The 24,263-nt window shown below is 43.2% G+C and overlaps 1 long non-coding RNA gene across 2 annotated transcripts in view; it reads left to right on the top strand.

Annotated features, from left to right (window-relative positions):
- Positions 1-24,263, top strand: part of LOC143695217 (uncharacterized) — a 66,605-nt gene that overhangs the window by 9,415 nt on the left and 32,927 nt on the right. For both annotated transcript variants that reach the window (XR_013184280.1, XR_013184279.1), the window contains exon 2: positions 17,732-17,935. This is a non-coding gene — a long non-coding RNA (uncharacterized LOC143695217). The remainder of the gene's footprint in view (positions 1-17,731; positions 17,936-24,263) is intronic.

Here is a 24,263-nt window from a genome sequence, read left to right as displayed (position 1 = left end):
TCCTGTGCCTAAGAAAGGGCTCAGGAAAAGCATCCCTTGGAAGCAATCTTGGGAAAGGCATCCAGAGTGCCACACGTGTTGTTACTGCCCAGTCATCCCCAAGATTATTTCAAAAACATGTTAAAGCACCACAGCAGTTCATTTTAGCAGTTTTTTGCTTCCTTTGGATCCATCAGAATAACTTTGAGGATGGAACCCATGCAGGAGACGATGTGCAGATCTGGGGCAAAGCTACTGAGAGCAGTTTCAGGCACACCAATGGTCAGGTTTTCATGGAGGAAATTGGGTTCAATGGATTTTTATAGAGTGGAAGAAACAAGGATAATGGAGTGATGTTGTGCACTTAATCACATTTCTCTTGTTAGGGCTGTTCTGTTCTTCACAAAATTCCACAGTCCATGAGCTCATAGTCACTATAAAGGCCAAAAGTCGTTATTATTCCATGGCAGATCCAGCTATTTCCACCACTGAAACTCAGCAGGAAAACACAGTGTAAAATCTGGGTGTGGAATAGAGAGACAGAGAATTAAACAGTCCTTCCATGGTCACCAGACAGGTGATATCCATTAAAGGTAATTCAAACTGTGTGCAGAATGTTTCACACTTCCAGGAGACTTTTTGAAATGAGTCCTAGGTAGTGCCACATCCCAGCAGAATCACTGACTGTCCCTGCAGTCCCCAAGGTATCTCTGAGCCTTTTACAAGCCCCTCACACACACTTTAATGTGTGAGTAGTCCCCATAGGCTCCTTGGATGATCTTGTGGACTTAAACACATGCCTGATTTTTTGTGGAACTGGGGCCTTGCTTGGCTCCAAATAAGAGGCTGCCAGAGGAGTTCATTCCATCATTCTTCTTATTGCTCTAATTGCCTGTTTATGTTTTCTGACAGCCAACACTACCCAATAATTTTTATAAACAGAAGCTCTTTCACAAAATCTACTAAATAAAAGTCACAGCTCTTGAAAACCAAACTGATTTTAAAGGAAAACTTGATGTTTCCCCTCTGATTTTCCTATTGATGCTTAACGGTTGCATCAGGCTGGGTCCCTGGTGCTCTGTTACCATGTGGCTCTCTTTTATTATAACAACAATAATGTAATTCAGCTGCAAACGTGTGGTAAAACACTCCTGGATTTTGTGCACACCTTATTAATTATCCTAACTGCAAAATGATGGGGTCTTTGACAATCATTTCTGTAAACTCTTTGGGTTTCTCACGTGATGGACTACCTGACTGGAGGTGGTGCTTGCCTGGCTGAGTGAGCGGCTGCAGGCGGCGTTTGGGGAGCCAGGGCTGCCTGTGAACCTTGTGCTGCTGAGCCCTTGCATCTCTAAACCAGCACTTCATCCTTTTGCTGAAATAAAACAGGAGAAGAAAACCAAAATCACACCAGGTTCTGCTCCCTGCTCAGGGTTTCCTATCCAAGGGCAGAACAAACTGAGCTACCGGGGAAGAGCCTGCGCGCGGTCTGCGCTCAGCCTTGCTCTCTGCAGGTCCTGCTTCTTCTCTTGGAAGGTGCAACCTCAGCAAGGTGTCCCAGGCACTGTGCCATGCTCAGGGCTTCCACAGGGCTTTCTGCATAGCATGAAAGCACCCAGGCAAAGCAGTGCACCTACAATTGTCACTCCGGGGGTGACACTGACGCTGTGGCCAAAAGTCACCTCTTTATGGGGTGACAGGAGAGCAGAGGGAGTTGAAAGTCTGATTCCTTACAGAGTTTGTGTGCTTGTGCCATGTCCAGGGGGTGAGGTCAGGCAGGGGTTTGTGTGGCTTGCAGGTGCAAATATGTGAACTAAATATAAACTGAATTATGACAGAGCTGTGACTTCTCCAACAACACCCATGTAAATTTGTTTGGGAATTTAGGGTCATTATTACTGATGGATTTCTCTTTGCCCATTGGCCTTCCCAAAACTACACTTTTAACAATTCCCCATCACCAAGAGCTTGGAAATGATCAGTCAGGTATCCCCTGATAAAAACAAAAACCAATTACTTGTCTTTTATAGCACATCCTCAAAGGTCCTTATTTTAAACCTTTTCCCTGAAAAATCAACAGCCACATAGTATTTTTTAAAAGAGAGCTGAGATCAATGGAGATCATATAGATACCATAAAGGAACTTCAGTACCTGGCTTAGAGATGCACCATTGCCATCCTCTCCTGGTGTGGCCACCTCAAAGGGACAATTGTAGGGACAGTGGTGTCCAGGGCAGGGATGAGACTCCAGGAGTGGCAGTAAGGACAACACCTGCCTGGAATATTTCTGCCTGCCTGCATCATCATGCACAGCTTTCTATTGTTCCAGGAGTTACTCAAGCATATAATAGAGTTTCAAGGAGTTCAAACCTCCTGTTTTAGATGGTGTTTTAGTGAGTTGTTTTTCTGCCTCAGCATGGATTAGAATTTTTTTCCCCTCCCAGTGCATGGAGAGAGTATGAAGAAAATCCTGGATTTTAAATGCTGACTACACAGCTGTATTGTGAATTTTAAACTGTAGGAAACAAAAATATTACCTACAATGCACCTTTGGTGTTATTATTATTGATGTATTGCCTACAATGCACCTTAGTGCCCTGTGTCTGTGGTCAGAAATAACCTTGGGCCTCAAACACCTCTTGCCATGCCCAGGTCCTGCACCCACAGGTGGAATTCCAACCTGGTGCAAAGGAAGTTGTGAGCAGAGCCAGGGGCTTACTCAGGGAATGGCAATGCCAGACAGGTTTTGTACCCGGCAGTGCTACCTGGGAATTTGACTGCAGATCCATAATGATGCTTCAAGGAATCTGTTCAGTTCTGCTGGGATCACATAAATAGTCATGGGCAGAGATGCTGCATCTAAAGGACTCTGTCTCCTGAGCCCTGTGCTGTGTCCTCTGAGTCAGGTGCAATGCAGAAATTGCAGAAATCCATTATTCAGGAAAAAAAAGGCTCAGAAAAAGTGATTTAGAAATCCATATTAACGAGGAGAAGATATTTACAATAATGCAATGACTCTTTTTGGACCTTTTTTGCAGCAAGTATTTTTATTTTAGTACACAAACAATTGATTCACATGGGGCAGGAATGGGAACACGGTTTGTGAGGGGAAATCCAGTGGGATGAGCTGATGGCATCCCCCCTCTGCCAGCCTGCTGGTCCAGGGCTGTGTGCTCAGGCTCCTAATTCCTCTCAGCCAGGTTGGTTTAAACTGTTTGTATTACTGGTCCCAGCTACCCCAGCTGATTTTTTTTTTATTATTTTTTTTTCCTGCCTGGAGAGAATTAAAGTGCTCATTTGAACTGCTTTGCCAACAGATCTGTTCAAAACCTGCAGCAAGCAGCTTTTAATGAGCAGCTGGGGGAGCGACTTCTTCCTGGCACAGGCTGCTCCTAAAGAACCTATCCATGCATATCCTTAAGACATTTGAAAAGACTGCGCATTTTCCTATCCTTAAATCACAGGAAAAGTGACTTCAGGTGTTGCAGTGCTTGAATTCGCTCGGTTCCTGCAGCCTGGTGGTGCCCACGCCCGTCATTAGCACATCCTTTTATCATCAAGGCTGGACCGTTCAAACGAGGGAGGGTTTGGATCCCTTTGGGAAGCCAGCAGGACAGAGCTGAACACATCAGTCCTGCTGCTTAATTAGATCCCAAAATCTCCAAGTAAAAATCAAGTGATGCTTTAACCAATTCTTGTATAATTGCTGTCTTGATTAATTTATTTTTTTTTCTGGAGGATTTTCAACCTGGATTTAGGAGATTAAACCAGTTGTGCACTTAATATAAATGTGTAAATAACTTTATCTCTGCACAGCAATAATTTAGGCAGCTGTTAAATCATAGGAACACCTTAGGAAATGAGGTGTTTAAAGGTTTGCTCAACAGAGATCTAACTTTAAACAGGTATCATAAGACTTAAAATGTAATTTAAGTAGATGGGTGTTCCCCCTAATGACCGTGATAAGATCAGTGAGGGGAAAGCAGTGGCAAAGTGTGTCAGATGCAGTGGTGGCTCTGGAGAGTGCAGGGATGGATTAGAAATTTCCCATCTCTCTTATTTTCCTTTTTCATGCACATAAAAAGGGAATCTCATCCTTTTCCTCAGGTGAGTAAATGAAAGGAGCTCTCGAAGCAGCTGCACACAAATGTTCAGCTTCTTTCTGGGCATTTGGTCACTAGAAGAAACAACTTATCTGGTGGGCAGATGTTTGAGAGACTTTTCTAAGCTTTCTCAGAGGGGAAAAAGTTTAAAAATAAGAATAAGCTTGCTAAGGGCTATATGATGCGTGGTGGTTTATTAGCCATTGTTCTGGTGGATGAGCCAACACTCTGCCTTAATCAATGCAGAGCAGCAAGTTCCTGTGGCTGAGGAATCACAGACCTGGACTGTTTGTCCTGTTCTCTCTCCCATTATTGTCACACTCCTGGTTATGTTTAACGTGAGGAGGATGCAAGCGCTTTAAAAAAAAAAAAAATCACTTCAGTGGTGCTCTCTGCATTTTTATTCCTGAATATTAAGTCCCAATTTTTATAGCCTTAGCTCGATCTGGGGCTTCATAAAACACCATAAATTGGAGCTTAGCTTTACAGGCAAGCAAGATGATTTGATAAGCATGGGATTGCCCCTACTACATCAAATCATGTTTCCTCTCTGAGCATCCCAAAGCCCTCAGTTATGGCTCTGGCTCAGTAGCCAGCCAGGAGACAGAAGAAGCCCTCTGCAATTAACTCTTTGGGTTTTTGGTTTTGTTTTTTTTTTTTTTTTTATTTTCTGCAAGGGGAAAGAATGAGAAAAGTTCTTTAACCAGGTATTTTCTTCCAATTTTACCTCCCAGCAGAGTCAGCTAAGTGCAGCCCCTTGTCAGCAGAACCATTATCTATAATTTGCATGCAGGAAGCAACGGAGTTTTAGGGTGAAATGGCTCCAAACCCAGGAACCTCTGCCCATTCCATCATCCAGCCCTGCAAGCACAGGAGCTGTGTCAGTGACAGTATTAAGGGCTATTAAACTGGCTTTGATGTATTGCTGGGGTTTTGGATGATTTTCTAGTTTTTATTATTCCTCTGACTATCATTTGCTATTTTTAAACGGAATCTGCTATTATGGGATACAAGGAGCCTGTCCTTCAGAGGAGACTCTGCTCCAACAGCCCTTGTGCTCATTGCTGGTGGGGCTTAGAGGGGACACTGGTGATTCTGTGGAATTTGGGGGTCACAACCACCTTTTGTACAATTTATCACCCACGAAGGTCCCCTGAGGGCTGGGAGCAGGCACAGGAGCTGCAGGGGTTGGGCTTGGGCAGGTCCCCACCAGTGCCACCAAACTGGCTCAGCCCCAGCTGGCAACTGCTGCTGCTCTCCCCACATTCTCCTCCTTGGTTCAATATTATTGTTTTTAAAAATCCCACCTTTCACCATCTGTGGTCAGGCAGCACTCGCTCAGCCACAGGTCTCTCATGGCTCTGAGGTTCCCATGGAATTACAGAATCACAGGCTGGTTTGGGTTGGAAGGCACCTTAAAGACCAGCTGGGTTTTTTGTGATGTTTTTCTACAAAGCCTTGCAGAGTTTTAGAATCACAGAATCAGAGAATATCCTGACCTGAGACCCTCAGGGACCAAGGAGTCCAACACCTGGCTGATTTTAAGGCTAATTCAATACCTGGGTGACAGGTAGTGGTGAGAAAAACAATGAGATTGTTGAGAAAAGAATTGCATTTAATGAGCACTGAAATGTATTATTCCCTTTTTAACAGAGCTGCCTAAAAACTATTGATTTTGCTGCCCACAGATTTCTAATAATAAAAAATTTAAAGCCTTGCTATCATTCCCCCAAATCAGGTTTATTTCCAGCATGAGTGAACTCAGAAATTCTCCACTTAGAACTATGGGAATTGGATCCTCCAAATTAACAAATTCCTCTTCCAATCTAACAAATTGTTGTGTTCATCTGCATCCTTATCCTGGGAGCTGGCACTGTTTGGTGAGAAAACCCAAAACTGGTTTTTCTTGGTGTTCAGCTGCTTTTCCCTTTCCCTCTGGCTCAGGCACCTCAATGAACCCCTCCCTATGCATACTTATTTTTTATAATTTAATTTATTTTTTTTTACCAAAACTAGCAGTAATAATTTGCTTTATCCTTGCCTGTCACTCCAGTTAACCCCAGGTTAAACTTTTTAGGTCAAATCTGGGCTGCCAAGTCTTTAGAAACAACATCAAGGCTCCTCACCTGGCCCTTGAGCTCTGCTGTTGCAGCTACATCTGTGTTCATTTTTACTGATAATTTGGCTTTTTTTTGGTCTTCATTTCACCACTGATAAGATGCCCACAAAGACTTTTTGGCCAAGCTGCTGGTTTTCCTTGCAGCAGGGTTATCCAGTGTATTGCTGGCAGTGCCTTTAGGGGGAAATATATAAGTTTGAAATCAAGCTTCCAAAAAAACAAACAGCACTTCTGATTAGGATCTCATATTGTTATCCTTCCTGCTTCATTTGTTTTCCAGATGGGCGAAATAAAGGTCAACAACCCTAGGGCAATGAGCTGATTTGAAAGAAATGTGATTTCTAAAAGGGAAATTTGCAAAAAATAGCCATAACCAAGAAATGAGAAACATTTTAAGAAATTGGCAGTTCAGACTAATCTTCCACGTAGTTTTTCTTGGCGAATTGGTGATATTTCATTGTCCGTGCAAATGTGCTGATAATCTAGTCCTGCTCTTCTTGTGGCGTTTGGAAAAGCCATTTTTCTTTATTGGAGTTGGGGTGCGACAGTGGCCATGAACAAGGAGATAAAGAGACCCATCGTGGTCTGAGCTGACAAAGAGGCACAGGGAGGGCTGCCACAGCCACGCTTTCCCAGAGAGAGAAGCTGGAGCTGCCACGTCCCCAGCTCGGCTGGAAGCTGCTCTTGGCAGCCTCCATCCCCTCCAGCATCCCAGGGGTTGTTCCTGCATCCCAGGGGTTGTTCCTGCATCCCGGGGGCTGCTCCAGCATCCCTGGGTTAGGCAGCGCTTCCCTGGGTGGTTTCTCTCTCCCAGCATCCCGCATCCCCCGCGGGGCAAGGAGCTGGAGCTGAGACCCGGAGCATCCCCTTTGCATCCCTTCCCCGTCCCTTTTTCCCTCATCCCTTTTTTCCGCATCCCCTTTTTCCCCCCATCCATCCCCTTTTCCCCCCATCCATCCCCTTTTTCCCCCCATCCATCCCCTTTTTCCCCCCATCCATCCCCTTTTTCCCCCCATCCATCCCCTTTTTCCCCATCCATCCCTTTTTCCCCATCCCATGGTTCTCCCGACCGGTCTCTCCTGGATGCCGGCAGAGCCTCCTCCCAAAATCGGGGTCATGTCTCCCTCTAGGGGCTCTCGAGGAGGATGAGTCCCCCCTTCCCTTGCCACAGGAGGCTTCCCGTGTGCTGAGTAAAGGTGTTCCAGCTCCTAGGGGCTGGGACGTGACACAAACCCCGTGTGCCCGTGGAAAATGAGGCTTAAAAGTTATATTTTAATAACATTTTCTGGAAGAAATTTACTTCCTGCCTCTCCTCTGGGAGAGGAGGAGGCTGAGCTCTAAGCCTGTGTGGTTTTGCTGTGTGGATGAAGGATGAAAGTGGTTTTGTCTTTGTCCCCAGCCTGGCAGGGTGACACTGCTCCCTCCCTGGGTATCTGTCCCCCTCCTCTGCAGCATCCTCAGGCATTTTGGAGGTGGCTGCTGCTACCAGCTGGGCAGAGATGCTCTTCCAGAGGTGCTGCTGGGTCTCTGATGCAGCTGCAGAGCAAGGGCAGGGATAGGGACACAGCCATGGTCCCCAGAGCTGACAGCAAAGAAGAAACCCAGGTGGAACATCAGGCTTTTATCTCAATGGTTGCTGAAATGGGAAACCAGAAGTGTTTGATGGCCATAATGCAGCATTTAAACATAACTCATGGAGATGAATTTTGAGTTCTCAGTTTAATTTGATGCCTTTGTGGACTTTCAGGGTAGTTTGTGTTTTCTGTTTTTCCAGTAACAAGAGCAGTGGGAATTTGCCCCTGTTTAGTGGCCAGGCAGCCATGATAATCATTCTGTGCCCCTGTTGACCTGATATTGATCTAAGAGTCTGGGAAGAAAAGAAGTCTAATAAATAAATATAAATCAATAAATTCAATCAAAATATAAAGGACAGTCTTCCAAGAGGCACGAGTGGGAATTGCAGGAATTGAAAGGCAGCCCATGTAATTTGAATGACTTGGCTGGCTCTGTGCGAGGACTCAGGTACAGCTCTCAAAGATCTCGTTTTACTTCGGGGACACAGAGATTCATTTCACCAATTTCAACAATCCAAGATTTAGGCTGAGGCTTCCTCACAGTCAGCTGAGAGCTGGGATGAGTCATGTTCTGGGGGAGGGTGTTCATTAGAGGCACCACATCATCGCATGGGACGTCAGTGCCCAATTTTTAGCTGGCCCAAGTTAGGTGCAGTTCATCTCATCCCTCTCAGCAGCTCCTTCGTGGGCTGCTGCAGCCTCCCCCCGAGGGGTAACAAAGAATCATCTTTACCCCAGCAATTATTTACATTGTGATGATTTCCCATTGCCCAAAACTAGCTCATCTCTTTGAAATGATGGCTCTTCACTCAGCAAATCCGAGGATCTCTATAAAGATTTCATGGCAGTGTTGCTGAGAAAAATCTAAAAAACTTCTCAAAGAGCCCAGACCAAATTGAATACAATTCTTCTTTGCAGCACTGCGGTGTAAATCAGGAATAGCTCCTGAACCCCCAGCTCAGGTACCAAAGGCTTGGCTGCAGTTTGTGTAACACTGATGAGCCTTTGCCTCTTGCAGGATGAAATCACTGATGAAACCAGGATAAGTCAGATACACGTATATAATTAGTAGTTGGTTGCTTAATTAACCCTAATTAGGGGTGGGAGCTAGATGATCTTTAAGGTCTCTTCCTACTCAAACCTGAAATGAAACTGAAGGATTTGGGCGATTTGGGGCTTGAGGATATTCATGTGGTCAGACATGGGGATGTGCAAAAGGATAATAAATATAAGCCAGAGAGAAGGATGCTAATATTGCTTTAGGGATGCAGAGTGATTTTAAATGGTTTTAAATTCTTATGTTTAGTTACAGAAATTCAGTCTCAGATCTAATGAAAGGTTTGGTATCTAAGCTGGGCTGTCCCATCTGATGGTGACATTTGCATTGAGGCCAAACAAGGACAGTGCTGGGTGCCAGCATGGCAAGGGGACCCTTGTGGTCCCTTAGACCCATCAGGGACAAAAATCAACCTCTGATTTCAATGGGAACAGAGTCCCTGGGACCTGAGGAAAGTGGCCCGAGTTCAGCTGTCTCTGGCGGTGTTTTGTGGCTGCTGTGGGTGCTGGCTCAGATTTTCTGCTGATTATGCTGGAGCAATATTGCAAGGAATTTATGCATAATGGACATAAATCTCGCTCTACGAGCCACCTGAGGGGCAAGAAAAATGGTCTCTGTCAAGGATCTACACACAGAAATACATTAACCAGGAGCTCTCTGCAGAGCAGGAGCTCCAGCTCCGAATGTAGGTTTGGGGGAATAATGAAGAATAAAATTAGTGCTTTGGTAATGCATTAAGCCTTTTGGGGGGGTTTCACTGGCAGCTTTTTACAGCCTGAAAGGATAAATGGTGCTGATAATAAATTTTGCTAACTTTTAAAGCCATCTTCCAGTGGAAGATGCAGAAAGCTTTTCCTGCATGGTTGTGGAGCGGGAAGAGCTGGGACTGCAGACCCCTGTTGGAACTTCCAGTTAGCAAAACATACTGGGAAAGAGCTGCCTGCCAGGATGGGAGGTTTCTGCTGGGTGGGACAGAGGGTTGGGCACACCACAGTCACAATCCTGCCCAGGGAATGAGCGGGGCTGGTTGTGAGATGTCCACACGAGCTTGGCCCAGCCGCGGTTCCCATTGGATTCTGTGGCTGCTCATCCTCCCTTCAGCCAGGATGGTCTGTGAGGTTGAGAGCTGCCCATTGGTGTTGAAAAAATGAACTCAGAACCAACCCCACAAACCAACCGGGTGCTCATTTCTTTCCGTGTGTTGTAGGGCCAAGGGGAGCAGGATGTGATTAAAGCCTCTTCCCTCCCATCTCTGGGGCTCTGGCTTTGTTATCCATATTCCCATGAATTATTTTGTTGCTATAGCAATACTTTTCCATGGGCCTAATCCTTTCTCATTTACAGGGAAGCCCTTTACTTTGCTCTCTCAGTGCAGTGGGGCCTTCACTTTGGCAAATTACCTCTCAAATTACAGCTCGGGGTTACTTTTGCTTTTCAGCACTAATCTGGATTGGGGAATTCTTAATTTGGGTTAAAGTGGATTTGGAAATTCTTAGTAAAATAAGTGCCAAAGAATCACATCTGTGAAACTATAATATATATTGTGTATGTCTGCATCTTTGCAATCATGAATCTTCTCACCCAATTAAATTTCCTGTATGGAGAGAAAAGTGGTGGGGGAAATAGAAATAAGTAAAAAACTCTGCATGCTCCACACTTGCAGATTTCTGAATTCCATTTTCATCATGACTCTTCTCAGCACTTGAAAAGTATCTCTCAGTCAAAATTTTTATTCCCAACTGTGTGGCAGGAGGAGAGCAGGGACATGGAGGTGTGGAACAAGGCAGAGGCAGTGAATTCAAATGGGTCCCAGCAGTGGTGGCTTTGCTCCAATCCATAATTTTTCTTCTTTCCTCTTTTATTCCTTCAATTTTCATATTTTTGTGTGTGCATATCTATGTATATGTGCGTATGATTTTGAGGTGTTCTTGGATCAAGGATCTGCTGTCCCTCATGCTGGGTCATTGCAACTCTCAACAATGCTTTGCTGTGTGGCTTGTGGATCAGCAAGAGGGTTAAAAGGTTTAAATTACAAGATTGAAATGAAAAAATAGTTATTTTGGAATGTATATGTGGATGGAAGTCAGGTTCAAGGTGGAAGGATTAACTTGTTTGCTTTGTATTAGTAATACATATTAATTCATGATCTGTTATATTAATTTTTAATAGATATATTTAAGAAGGAGACCAAATTTTGGATAATCTTCCCTTAATACCCTATGAGAGTAATTAAACCTCAACTACATTGTCACAAGCTTGCAAAATCAGTAATTGGAGAAGGTTAATAAATATAACTGGGGTTGCTGAGCTGCTGTTGGAGGGCAACAATGCCAGCTTTAGATACTGTTACTTCAAATTTCTAAAGTCCATTTAAAGTCCAGCGCTGAATTCATTGCAAAGACTGAAATTCAGCCTGAGGGCCCTGGGCTGGTGGTGACTATTGGCCACAGTGACCTTGTCAGGCTCACAGACACTGGCACACCTCTGAACTCACCCCAGTTTATTCATGGCTTCTCCTACATCTATTCAGATGCATCAGCTCTTTCAACTGTTCCCATCTGGGAGCAGCTTCCAGCTCCTCCAGCCTTCCCAGCTGGCACAGGCAGCTCTCCACTGCTTCCCATGGCTTTAACACCTTTCTGTGCTTCTTTCCTTGTGGATAAGATCCTTCCTCCCCTGAAGTGAAGCCCAGGTGTCTCCCTGTGGGGATGCTCCTGGTGGTGGGGTGGATGAGGTGGGTGCAGTGTGGACGAGTGAGCCACAGGCAGAAGGAAGAATAATCAATTTATCAGATTTTTTAAGAGAGAGAAAGCTACAGAGGAGTGGGGGGTTCTTGATTTATTGGGGATTTTCCCCTGAAATCTGTTGTTTTGGGCTTCCTCTGATTTTTACAATAAAACCCCACAACATCTGTGGATAGGGAAATAATTTCCTTGGTGGCTGCTGAGTCTACACCAGTCTGTCTCACTGGAGCTGGGTCTCAGAGATTCAATGTGATTGATGCCTTTTCTGGCTTGAATTGCAATTATTCGTGTGCCTGAACATTTTCACAGAATTTATTTTTTTTTTCCCCAGGATCCAGCATTTCTTTTTCTTGCCCTTTCAAGAGACTCAGCTGGGATTATCCTGTCCTTATTTTCTGTGCCTTTGTTTTTGTTCACATTCCATAACAAGTGATGCTGGATTACAAAACCTACTTCAGGCCAATACACAATTGTCCATCGTTTTCCACTGAGATGGTTTTCAGTCAGTCCCTTCCCTCTTCCAAAACTGAGCTATTCTTGTGGTAGTCCCACGTGGAATGTCCCCGAGTCCTTCTGCAAAGCATGAACTCCTCTGGAGCCACCACAGCTTCCTCTGGAGATCTCAAATTTTCTTGACTTCAAAAGTCTATTTGTTATTTAAGGACAGAGGATGTTCTCTGCATGTTTACAGAACACATTGTAACACACTTTAAGTGTAATTGGACGGAAAGATCTTTGATGTCTATTGTAATAATTTCCCTCAAGGGCTGCAGGATTGGTCAAAGTCTACACCAGTCTCTGGATATTTCCCTTTTTTTTTTTACCCCTCAAATAATGTCTGTTTTTTTAGTTCATAAAATCCAAAACTGTGGATGTTTTATATAAGATTTAAATATTGGTTTAGTTTTGGGAAAAAATGCCTACATGAGTCTAAAAATATTCTGTATTAATATTTCAGAGGAATTATTTCATTTGCCTTCATTTCCCTCATTTTATCATGATGGTTTTTCTGACTTTTTCTTCTGGATATTTCATAAATATATTTATTTATTTAAATATATACAGTGAGCAGGGGAGCTGCAGGGACCAAATTCCTTCTGAGGGTTGGGAACAGAAGGGAACTGAGTCTGTGCCTTGTTCTGAAATATCCTAATGACCCAAAGCCCTTTCTGACACAAGAAATAAAACAGGTTAAGCAAAAATCCACCATGTTCTGCTCATACCTGAAGTCCTTTTGCTAAATCCCTGCCCAATGTTTGTGATTCCTGAGCTCCCATCCATCTCCATCACCTCACTGATAGCTTGGAGAACCTGAATTGCATTTCTAGAACAACATTTCCAAATCTACATTTTTGGTGGCTGTTTTAGCAGTCTTCTCTTTTTCATACTGAGTGTTCCTTGCTTTGAATACTAATTTTTGGTGACCAATTAATTTTTGTCATGGCCATATCACTGAGCTAAGATAAACATCTTTTTTTGTTGTTTATTTCCCAATGCAACAAATCAATTTTACATTTTGAGTAGGAGGAGAACTAACTGAAGCTGGGAGAAATATAGATAACTGTGTGTCTTTGTTATGCCCCAAAAATAAAAGAGATCTCACAGCTTTTTAATCATGGATTCTCGAGGTCTATGTTTAATATCCGGAATTCAGCATCATTAATTTCATAACAAAGTTTATCATCAAATTCATTAATTTTCATCAGAATGCAAGTGATAAATTGTTCTGGATAAATAATCATCCATCTATGCCATTATTGAGAGAACAGTCCTAAGCTGGGCTTTGAGGAATTGGGAATCTTGTGTCCAGAGAAGGGAATGGAGCTGGCAAAGGGTCTGGAACATCAGGAGCAGCTGAGGGAGCTGAGAGTGTTTGCTGTGGAGGAAAGGAGGCTCAGGGGGAACTTTCTCACTCTTCACAAACCCTGGCAGGAGGGTGCATCAGGCTCTGCTTCCAGTGGACAAGGGACAGCAAAGGACAAGGAAAAATGGCCAGGGGAGGTTCAGGCTGGACATTAGGAAAAGCTTCTTCACTGAAAGAATGGTCAGGCATTGGAAGGAGCTATCCAGGGCAGAAGTGGAGTCCCCATCCCTGGGGGTACTCAAAAATGAGTGGACACTTCATGTGGCACAACTTCCTGGTGAGGTTTGGCGGCCATGGTGGGATTCATTGGAGGCTGGATTTGATGACTTTGGTCTTTCCAACCTTGATACTTCGAGGTTCTTCCTGCATGCAGATGTTGGTGCCCAGCAGCCATCCCTGCTGCTGCCTGACACATCTGGCTGCTCCAGGCAGGTGCTCTCACACCTGGCTGGACACTGGGATGTCTCCCAACAAACCAGGGGAAAACCACCCGGGGCAGTTGAAGCCATCACAGCAAAGCTCCCTGGCTGTGATGTGCTGTTACCTCGGAGCAGGGAATACATATTTATGGAGCATTATTTACTCTCAATCAGCAGAATGTAGGCCAGCTTTGAAATGCAAATGAGCTGCTTCATCTCCAGCCCAAGCCTGCAAAGGCTGAACCCACCCAAATGCACCATTTCTGTCGTTCCAAAGGCCAAGCTCACCCAGCTTCAGCACTTTCCCTCAGGAAGTTTTGCAGGGGAAAACAATCTCTGCTTTTCATTTGCTCTCCTGATTTTGAGGTTTCCTCCAGGTAGCCTTTGGTGCTCTCTGTTTATCAGGAAAGTGATCCAGGTTCTGTGGGCAATCCCGGCCATGCCACAGCTGCTCCCTGGAGTCTCCATCCTCGCCGTGCTCCTGAGCACTAACAGCTTCCAGGTGCTGGGACAATGTGTGCTGCACATGGCCCAAATTGGGGCTTTTCATGCAGCCATCACATTTGCTTAGGAAGAAAGTTCCTTTCCTCCCCAGCAGAAACGCCCCAGCATCCCTCCCAGTGCCATCTGGGAAGAATAACTGGCGCAGCAGAGTAATTCTGTTGTCTCTATGCATCCAGGCAGAATTCCCAAGTTATTCCACCTGAAAACGTGTCTCCTGCAATGGCCATCAAATGGATTTCCAACACGTGCAGAGGAGCTGTAAGTGCTGTTTTGATTCCAGGCTAACTTGAGCAAAGAGTGAGGGAATCCGACAGAGAGGGAAGGTTGTCTTGCTAACAGGAGTACTAGAAAAGTGGGAAAATATATCCAGGAGAGCAGATGAAGATGGATTATGAAAATACAAGACTTGGATCTCCTTCTGGCTCAGTGGTATAAGAAAAGAATTGGCTCCTCCCACAAATATTTTTACTCCCTAAATAAAATTATTATCTGTATTATCACATCAAAAATAGTAGTGTCACAAACGCATCCTCAAACGCTTAATATTCCAGTCCAAATTTTTCTGCTTTTAATGCTACTCAAAGAAAAAAAAATTAAATATTTTATATATATTTATATACATAGATAGTACATAAAAACTACTTTCTAAAATAAATTAGAGGCCGTTTTCTCAACAAAACCAGTTTTTATAGTGCTTTTTCCTTACCATCCTTTATCCTGGGTGATATTCTTGGCTGAAATTCCCAAAGAATGTCACAATTTAGTTGTATTTACCTTTGTCATTCCCAAACTTCCCTCTCTAAGAGTCCAGCTGTGATGCCAGATTCTCTGCAGGTTTGTCCTGCTGGGTCTGCCCAACACCTGTGCAACTCCAACAGGAAACACATCCTTTCCTCACAGGTGGCATCCCAAAAATGGGATGAGGAGAAACAAACTGGGTAATGTTGCACCACAGCACTTCCCTGCTAGAAATGAAATTTCTTGGCTGTTAGAGCTAGAGAAGGAATTAAAGAATGCAGATTTATTAATCCCAGTTGTTCAAATTCCAGCTCACATAACAGCTCTTTTCCCATGAGCAAAGTTTTTATGCTAAAATTCCTCTTTTGGAAGTGTCTGGAATATTTTGCTATTACTTAGTTGCTCATGCTGAGCAATTGATTTTTTTTTCTTGGCTCTAATCAGATGTTATTGCTTTCTCTTAATTTACTTTTATAGCTGTTTAATGAAGGCTGCTCCTAAATGGTAGAAAAGAATCCAGAGGATTTAGCGAGCTAGAAAAGCTCTTGGAATGTGATTTGTGGTGCATTTCAGGTAGGAGGGAGCAACTCTTGCTCTCCATCCTCCACCAGCCTGCCCAGCTCTGCAGATGAGATCATTTAGTCTGGTAAAAGTTGTCCCAAAGCAAAAACAACTTCCAGATGTTTCTCTAATTTTGCAGGACACTGAACTGTGAACAGTCGTTAAACTTTATCCCTTTTGCTTCCTGAGTTCTCCGAGACAGAAACAGATAAAAGAATGGGGAAAAAAAACCCCAAACCACTGCCAAGGGATAATTGTGCAAAGGAAAACTCTGGAGTAAATGTGTTTATTGTGGGTATGGAAAAGAGAAAAGGAGCAAAGTGCAAGGGCAAGGCTTGGAAGCTCAATCACTGTTCTGGAGAATGGGATCAATCCCACGTCCTGGCAGTGTTGGGAAAGTCAAGTGTTGGAAACCTCCCTGCAGAGAGGGATTTGTTTGACAGTTATCACCTCCCTAAAACTGGCTCTGATGGAGACTGAGAGCTTGAGATCTGTCAGGAAAAAGGGGTTTGCTGTTAAAATTAATCTTTACTTGCTGAAGATGAGATCCTGACTCGTCATCCTCCCTAACCCTGCATAGCTACAGTGAGAATCAAGGATATTTTCTCCTAAAATCCAGGACTGTGAATTAAATCCTCCATAAAATTTTGATAAAGATCTTGCAGCTTCAACTTTAGGGAGCATGTACTTATTAAAACTCCTCCAACTGGATGTTTAGTACAATATTGACACCCAGTAATTAGTTCATCCATGATATCCTTCAGTTCTTTTCTGCCAATTAGTGCTGCAGTTTTCACTTTTGCCTGGCATAGAAATAAACAGAGAAGGTACCATTAGATTTTATTCTATTACCTTTTTTTTTTTTTCTTTTTATGGTGGTTTTCCCATTTCTTTTTCATCCATTTAATGCTGGAAGATGTGGAAATTTGCCAATTGCCCCAACATCTACCTTGCAACACCTTTTTTCTGGGGAGGAACAATTCAGCTCTGATCTCCCCAGACGATGCTGTCCATAAATTAATGCAGGCTCAGTTTGAGGGACTTGATCTTGCTGCTTTCATTTCTCACGTGACACTTGAACAGAAAACCAAGTGGATTTTAAACAGCTCTAATTTGTATTTCCCAGTTAAGAACCAGTAAGATCAGTTGATGTGGTTGCAGCATTATTTGGAAAAGACCCAATACAGCCTTTTCCTATATTTTCCCTGTAAATGGTGTCATTTTACATTAATATCATCTCTGGTTTTGTGGAAGCAGCTCCTGTGGTTTTTTGTTGGTTCTCTGGATTAGACTGGCTGTTATGAATTTGACAACAGTTATCAAATCTCCCCTGCAGCAGATTGACTGTCAAGGATATGATGGTCAAATGTTTCACATATTGCAATCAAACCATTTGTGTTTGGTTTGAAGAATTCCAAAAGAAAGCTGTCAGCTAAGAAATGAAGTTGAAGTAGCCTGAAGCTTTTGGAGCATGTTGATCCAATTATGATGATCCACTCATATCCTTCAGCTTTTTTTTTTCAAAATCAATTTTCATTTTAGCTCAGGGGACGGGTTTTTTTTGGTAATGCAGAGAAACATCTGTAAGGGTATTTCAGATGTGTTGTTTCAGGAAATTTCTTTTTTTGTGTGCAAGAGACCATTGAACTCCACGCTGATTTTGCAAGTGGCTTTTGTCTCCAGTGCACTCACATTTGTCTTATATATTGTACATACATGTATACAATGCAATATGTACTAACCTGAATGGGAATTTTAAATGAGTTTACATGTGTTTAATCTGGTTGCTTGCACCTGAGGAGAAAAAACTACAGCAAAACCCTGAGGGCTTAAACTGCCAGCACATAAGGATGGATGTAAAGAAACCTAAACCGTGAGCATTGTGGAAGAGATTCCCAGCTGGTGTTTACCAGGAAAGCTGTTTGTCACCTGCAGGGCTCTCTCCTGGACAGGCACTGCTGCCATCACATGTTGACACAACAACTCAGTGGTCAGCTCTCTCCTTTCACTCCTTCAGCTGAAAAATACCAGCTGAAACCACTTAATATTTGTTATTCTGCTGCCAGGTGTTGTTGCTGGTGAGTTGATCCCTGTCCCTTGTGCAGCCCGTGGGTGACACCAAGCTGTGACAAGTGTGAGTGAGGGTGAGGACAAAGGCATGCCCACCCACACTGTCCCCTGCCACAAGGGGAACATCAGAGCTGATCCAAGACTGCTGTGCTCTCCTCATCCCAGATCAAGTGTTGACAGCGTTCTTTTCACATTCCACGGTGAGTATTTAACAAATGCCATTAAATAAGGAGATATTCCATGGTAATAAGAACTAATCTGGGTGGTATCACCAGGATGATGGACACTGTGTTTGGGGTGATGGTCTCCAGTGTCCAACAGAGAGGCACAAATTCCCTGATGTTGGGAGAGGAGAGAGGCCCAAACCAGGACCTCATCCCTTTGGTCAGCATTCCTGGTAGATCCAGTCCTGCTGGAGATCCCTGCAGCCATAAATACCCAGCATTCCCACATCCTGGTTCTCTTCTTGGGCAGGAGCTCTACAAATTCCTCAAACTGGCAATTAATTCACAATCCATGCACTCACCAAGCTGTGAGTGATGACCTTTCAGAGATCCATAAATGCTGTTCAGGAACCTCCTCCATAAAATCTCCATGACTTAACCCAACAGTAAGAAATGGGTAAGTCCTGCAAATCTCCAGGAACCGAAATTTTAACTTTCTCTCGTGGTTTATTTAATGATGATTCTGCTAGGAGAACACACTACCCTGAGATAAGGAGGGGCAGCCTGGCTATTACAGCAAGAAATATTTCCAATTTAACCAATTATGCTCTGAGAGAGAAAGACTGTCCTAATTGCAATCAAGACCTGGTAGAACCAAAGGTTTTTTGATGGGAGCAGGTGCCCAACCACCACAAACATGCTGTGGAGGCAAGATCCATAAAAATATAGCCCTGATACAGGTGATTTGGGAGCAAATAGTAGATATGGCAGTTCTTGGGGCACCTGATTCTTTGAGTCGTCTGACTGTGGTGGCAGAAAGTTTACACTGTTTGTCACCAAAGCCAAGGGACATCCTGCTCATTCACTCAGCACAGTGAGCTTGGGACATGTTGTATTGGCTCTTTTGTCTCGTGAGCTACTGAAAGACACCAAAAACTCTTCATTGTTGTCAGGTTTATTGAGGGGTTTAAGATCTTAAATGAAATGTTTATAGAGAAATTAATTTTCTTCATTTTTGTGCCATGATACCTAGAGCTGAAGGGCAAATTTAACCACACTTTCAACAGTGTATTTTGTTAGATTGAGATATTAATATCAATTAGATGGCTGATTCTTTCCATGGTATAAAATAAGTCAAGGCATAATTGATGGTACTTAAATATCTTTGCACCTTGCAATACTGGATTTGAGAAATTATTTTGGCAAATGTTGGTTTTCAGCAGAAATCAGGTTTATTTTCTTTTAGTTCTGAAACCCTGGAATTTCTCAAGGAAATGAAGAGTTTATTTGATATATCCCAAATATCCATGAACAGACTCTAAATGCTGACTTTACCAGAACAGAGCTGATTTGCAGCAGTTGAAACTTTCAGCCCTTTCTCTCTCAAAATTTGCAGTAAAGGCAGTGCCCAATTCCCTGATGATTTTACAGGGAACTGGATCAGCTCCATAAAGTTACCTGGAAAGGAACAGACCCACAGATACTGAACACCTTGCCAAGCATTTTTATGAACTGATGATGGAGAACCACACCAAGATCAGAGATCACTTTTCAAACCTTTTGGCCTAAATGTACTTTATCTTGGATTTAGAGTGTATCCATCAAACTTTGAAGTTAAAAAATGAACCAACTGGGGTTTTTTGAGTCCTTTCACACTGTACAGTAGCACTGCTGTTTGACAGAATTATTCCAAAATCATTCAAGGTTTTATTTAACTGTAAATATTTATTTTCCATCAAAGGAAGGGATTCCCAGAGGTGGCCAAGGCATCCAGCTGGCTGCTTTTCAACAATATATTAATTTTTTGTACACCCTTTTCCAAGCTGTGCAGTCAGCAGGAGTCAGGAGCTGTTGAAGACAAGGTCTCCTGCAAAGGGCACATTTTTCATGGATAAACACGATGGGGCATATTCTGCTCTAGAAAAGATTCACCCTGATTTTCTTCTCCCCCAGACCAAAGGTTTGATTTCAGTATAAGGCAAAGCAAAACATTTGATTCCAGTAAAAGCAAAGCATTTTGTAGGCTCCTGAATATTTCATTGGAGAATCTTTACCTAATTAAGGTAAGTTTTCCAAATAGTTTATTTTTACAGTAGGACAGGAATGGGAGCTGGAGTTTGGGGCTCCTCCAGGAGAAACTAAACCTCTGTGCTGGCAAACATGAGAACAGCACTGCACAGATGTTCCAGACAAGGGTGGACCTGCATAAACACAGGAAAAAGCCCTGCACAATCTCTCTAGATATTGAATTGTACAAGGAGCAAAGCACACAAAATTAATACAGCTCATGATACTGAAATAAGGAAAATGCCAGTCAAAGTCTCCAGCTGCTGATATGGAGTGTCCCAGAATCCCAGGGTTTGGACAAAAACCTGTGTCAGCAGTTAATGACTCACTTGCAGAATGGGGTGATTAATTATTTTTCTGTATGACCACCCGTGGATGCTTTAGCTGTGGCCTGGGATGGATCTGTGTTCGTGCTTCATGGCAGCAAACTCCAATCCAGGATGAAAGACTGGGCTGTAATTAGCATTGTACGAGAAAATACCAAGCGAAATATTAATTGCCTACACATCATAAATTTGACCCACATCAAATCATTCTATGGCCGTGCCAAGGAAGGAAAATTTCACAGCTGGATTTAAAGGAGAATCCAGTCACTCTTCCTACTTGTGTAGGGTTATTTGGATAAATGGAGAAAATAGGTTTCTTGAAACTATTGGCATCCCCAACACTGAACTGGGTGAGGTAAAAAAGTTCAGAGCTTGACTGGACTGGATCCTGAGGAACCTGCTTGGCTGTGAGCAGCAGCTGGGCCTGGGTGGCACCCAGGGGTCCAGAGGGGTCCTGTGGAGACACAAAATGCTGATGGTTTGCTGATGGATGAACAGAGAAGGGCATGTTTTAGTTGTATCACAGAGGGAAAAAAAAATCTGGTACTTCAGCATAGCCTGGAGGCGTAAACACAGGGAGATTTGCAAGTGGGTGTAAAGTGAGTATTGCTTAAAAACAGGCTGAAGAATGAAAAGGCAAATAGTGTGGTGGTATTTTCCACAATGTTTAGGTACTCATAAGTCCAATCAGCCTGGGGAAGGGAGATGGATAGTTCCCTTTAAATCACATTGAATACCAGAATAGGTGGCTATGCAGGACTAGACAGACCAGGAGAGAAGCAAGATGAGCAGAAGGACCATGTGAGGTTCAGGCAAACCCACCTGTCCCCCACTGGCTGAAGCTCAGCCCCAGGATGTGCTTTTGCACCATGGCTCTGAGGATCCAAGCAAATGTTTTGGGGCTGTTCATTGGTGCTATCTCCTTAAAGGGAGGAGGGAGGTCCTTGACCCTTCATGTTTTCTGCTTTAAGCATAAACCCCTTATCAAATCCACTCAGAAACACTGTGCAACTTTCAGAGTTGTGTTTAGCTGCTTAAATTTCCAACCTGAGCAAAAGGAATAATGTTATTTATTTATTTATGTATTTATGTATTTACATATGTATTTATACAATTATTTATTTATTTATTTTTCCCTGCACTGCTGCTCGGGGGCAAATAAAAAAAGATGGAGCATTTCCCACTGGAAGCTTTTGACTCCAAGTTTAGAGGAGTCATTAGTCAGGTCACACATGCCAAGTCTGGTGGAATTTGGCAGAGCTGTTTAAAGTTTAAGGAGGGTAAAGGGGTGAACCTTTACCTCAGCTGTGCCGATGGCTACAATACAATGATAATTCATCAGGAGTTTAGTGCTCAGCTTCCTATTAAAACACCCCAGTCAGCCAGGATCAATCCCTACAAATCTGCCAAGAAAGATACAACTTGGATCAAACAATAACGTTTTTTACTCAGGCTGCACAGACACAGTTTGGCTCTGATGTGTTTTCCCGGGTGAATTACAAAAGCAGGATTTGGAGATTCTTCCGTCTTGGGAATTAAATGCTCAGAACTATTGGCTGTCAACTTGAAGAATGTTAGATCTGCATCTCTCCACAATTGTCTTAAGTTTCTTGGAATGGAGCCCAGCTATTAGCAGGGGGTAAATAAGACAAAAATTGACAACAATGTGCATTATAGGGTGAAGCGTGGAAGCTGAGGTTTAGATGTGAATGGTTAATGGATTTCTTAGAACTGTGGTATTTGATCTGAAGCTTACCATGTTTTTCAAGCAGATTCACCTCAGCTGATCTTTGGAAACTTAAAAAAAAAAGAGAAGTATATTTTATTCCATTTGAAACATCGCAAAAATGCAGGGTAGTGTTTATTAACATGGTGTGATTTTGGGGCTTGTGCAGAACTATTCTATGATGGTTAAAAATATGTTTTAAATGTGCATTGTTATAAGTTCATGTTGGTCAGATTCAGTTTGGCTGTTGGTGCAGGCCACTACAGTAAAATGAATTCTGCTTGCTGAATTAGGGGTTAAATATCGGTTATTTCCAAGTGTGTTTGTGTTATTTCCAAACTCCTCCTTTTGTTTTTACAACATACAGTGGGTGTGTTGTTGTGAGGTCAGACTGGGGGTGATTCTGCATCTTCAGAGAAGTGGTTTTTGCTTTATTTTTTCCGCTGCCTTACATGTTTGGACCGTAAGAATGTTTTTTCTCTTCTGTGGCATGAGCTGTGGTTTTTTATCCTACAGCACCTTTACTAGGGATGAAAAGGCCCAAGAAAAAGTGATAATTTTACCACAGATCTGGTGAATGAACAGCAGAGCTAAAATAGGGCAAACTTGTAGAAAACCCCATTTCAACGAGTTTTGAAGGAGCACAAATACAAATACCTTGACCCCAAATACCCCAAGCAACATAAACAAACCAAAATACACATTAAAGCCCAGTTCAGCCAGGCACCTCAGCCTGAGGTTATTGAGACGTGCTGTAGCCCTCCTGAATCCACAGGTTTATCCACATCCATGCACATTTATGGGTGTAAAAACTCTTTGTCCTGGCGAGCAAAGCCAAGCCTTTATTTCATTCTCTTTATTTCCCTGCTGAAGCAAATTTTTCTGCCTCTCCCTGGACTTCCTTCCTTGGGAAAATACACTCAGTGGTGTTTTTCTGTAGGTTCTGGATGTGTTTGTGGAGTTTCAGTGAGTTCCCCCACCCTTCCCTGTGGTGGTGCTGCCTGAGCCTTTCTCCAAGCAGCTGACGAGGCTTTGGGAAGAGCTCAGCTGCCTTTGCACCAGCCTGGATTCCTTCCCACTAACAACACCAAGTTTCTTGGAGCCTGAGGTAGGTTTCTGCTCAGATAAATCTGCAGACAGCAGTGATAAATTTGGGTGCACAGATTCTAAAAAAGCGTGCACATAATGACTTCAAAAATTGACTTTACTCAGTTGGGAAATATCAGTCCCCAGCCCTGTCCTGTTTTCAGGGACTGTCGTTATGTCCCAGTAATCCCATTTTTTATCTTGAAACCTCTGTGGTTTTATTTATACAAACAATTCTTGATTTTCTATTTTCTCTGGAAGGAATGGAGAAATTTTTAAACTTTGTGTTCCCACGATTGCAGGTGTGTATTATGGCAGTGGAAAGGAAATTACTGCCATGTATATATGGCTGATGGAGACCCTTCAGGGCTCATGATGTGGAATGAGAAACTCCCAAAAACTTTGTCAAGGCATGACTTTAGTAACAAACATAAACCTGGGCTTGGAAATGAGCAGCTGGGTTGTTCCCTTTGGTGAGATCACACAGTCAGCAGGAGTTGGGCTGACTTGGAGTGACTTTGGGTCTTGTTTTTAGCAAAATATCACCCACTTGGGCCTAAGACCCTGTACCAATATAAGCTAATAGCTTAGAGTCAGTGGTTTCACTATTATTAGGTCACTGAGTAGAGGAAAATGCTAAGTGGAAATAATTTGGAATTTACCAGCAAGTCCCAGGAAAGTGGGAGAGCAGAAAGGTCCAGTGCAGCTTCCCCAGGATTCCTGTAAATGAGGAGTTTCCAGCTCCCATTGATCATTCCTCTTTGCACCATGTGTATAAAATAGCAATTTGAGGTTTTAGGAGTGTCATGTCTGCATGATGAGTCCATCAATTTTCTTTGGCTGCAGGTTTCCCCTTCAGTGGCTGGGAAGTAAATTATGAGAAGCTGAAGGAGAAAGCCGTAAATTATTGGGCTCTGCCAACTTCAATATCCACAGCCTGACGGAGCCTTGATTTGACAACAATCTGCTTGTCAGTCTCTCTTGCAAAATATTAACACACTCAATTATCAAATGTGTTATCCAACTGTTAAATCTCACGGATAGAGCAGTCCAAAGTCCAGGGTCAGGCTCCGTTTCTCCTCCTGCAGCAAAGCATCTGCTCAGGCTTGGGAGCTGCTCCTTCTTGGCCCCTGACAGCAGCGTTTCTTTAGGGTTAGTT

This window comes from Agelaius phoeniceus, chromosome 14 (genome assembly GCF_051311805.1).
Source record: "Agelaius phoeniceus isolate bAgePho1 chromosome 14, bAgePho1.hap1, whole genome shotgun sequence".
Lineage (NCBI taxonomy): Eukaryota > Metazoa > Chordata > Aves > Passeriformes > Icteridae > Agelaius > Agelaius phoeniceus.
The sequence above is the reverse complement of the archived record's forward strand: the minus strand, read 5'-3'. Positions and strand labels throughout refer to the sequence as shown.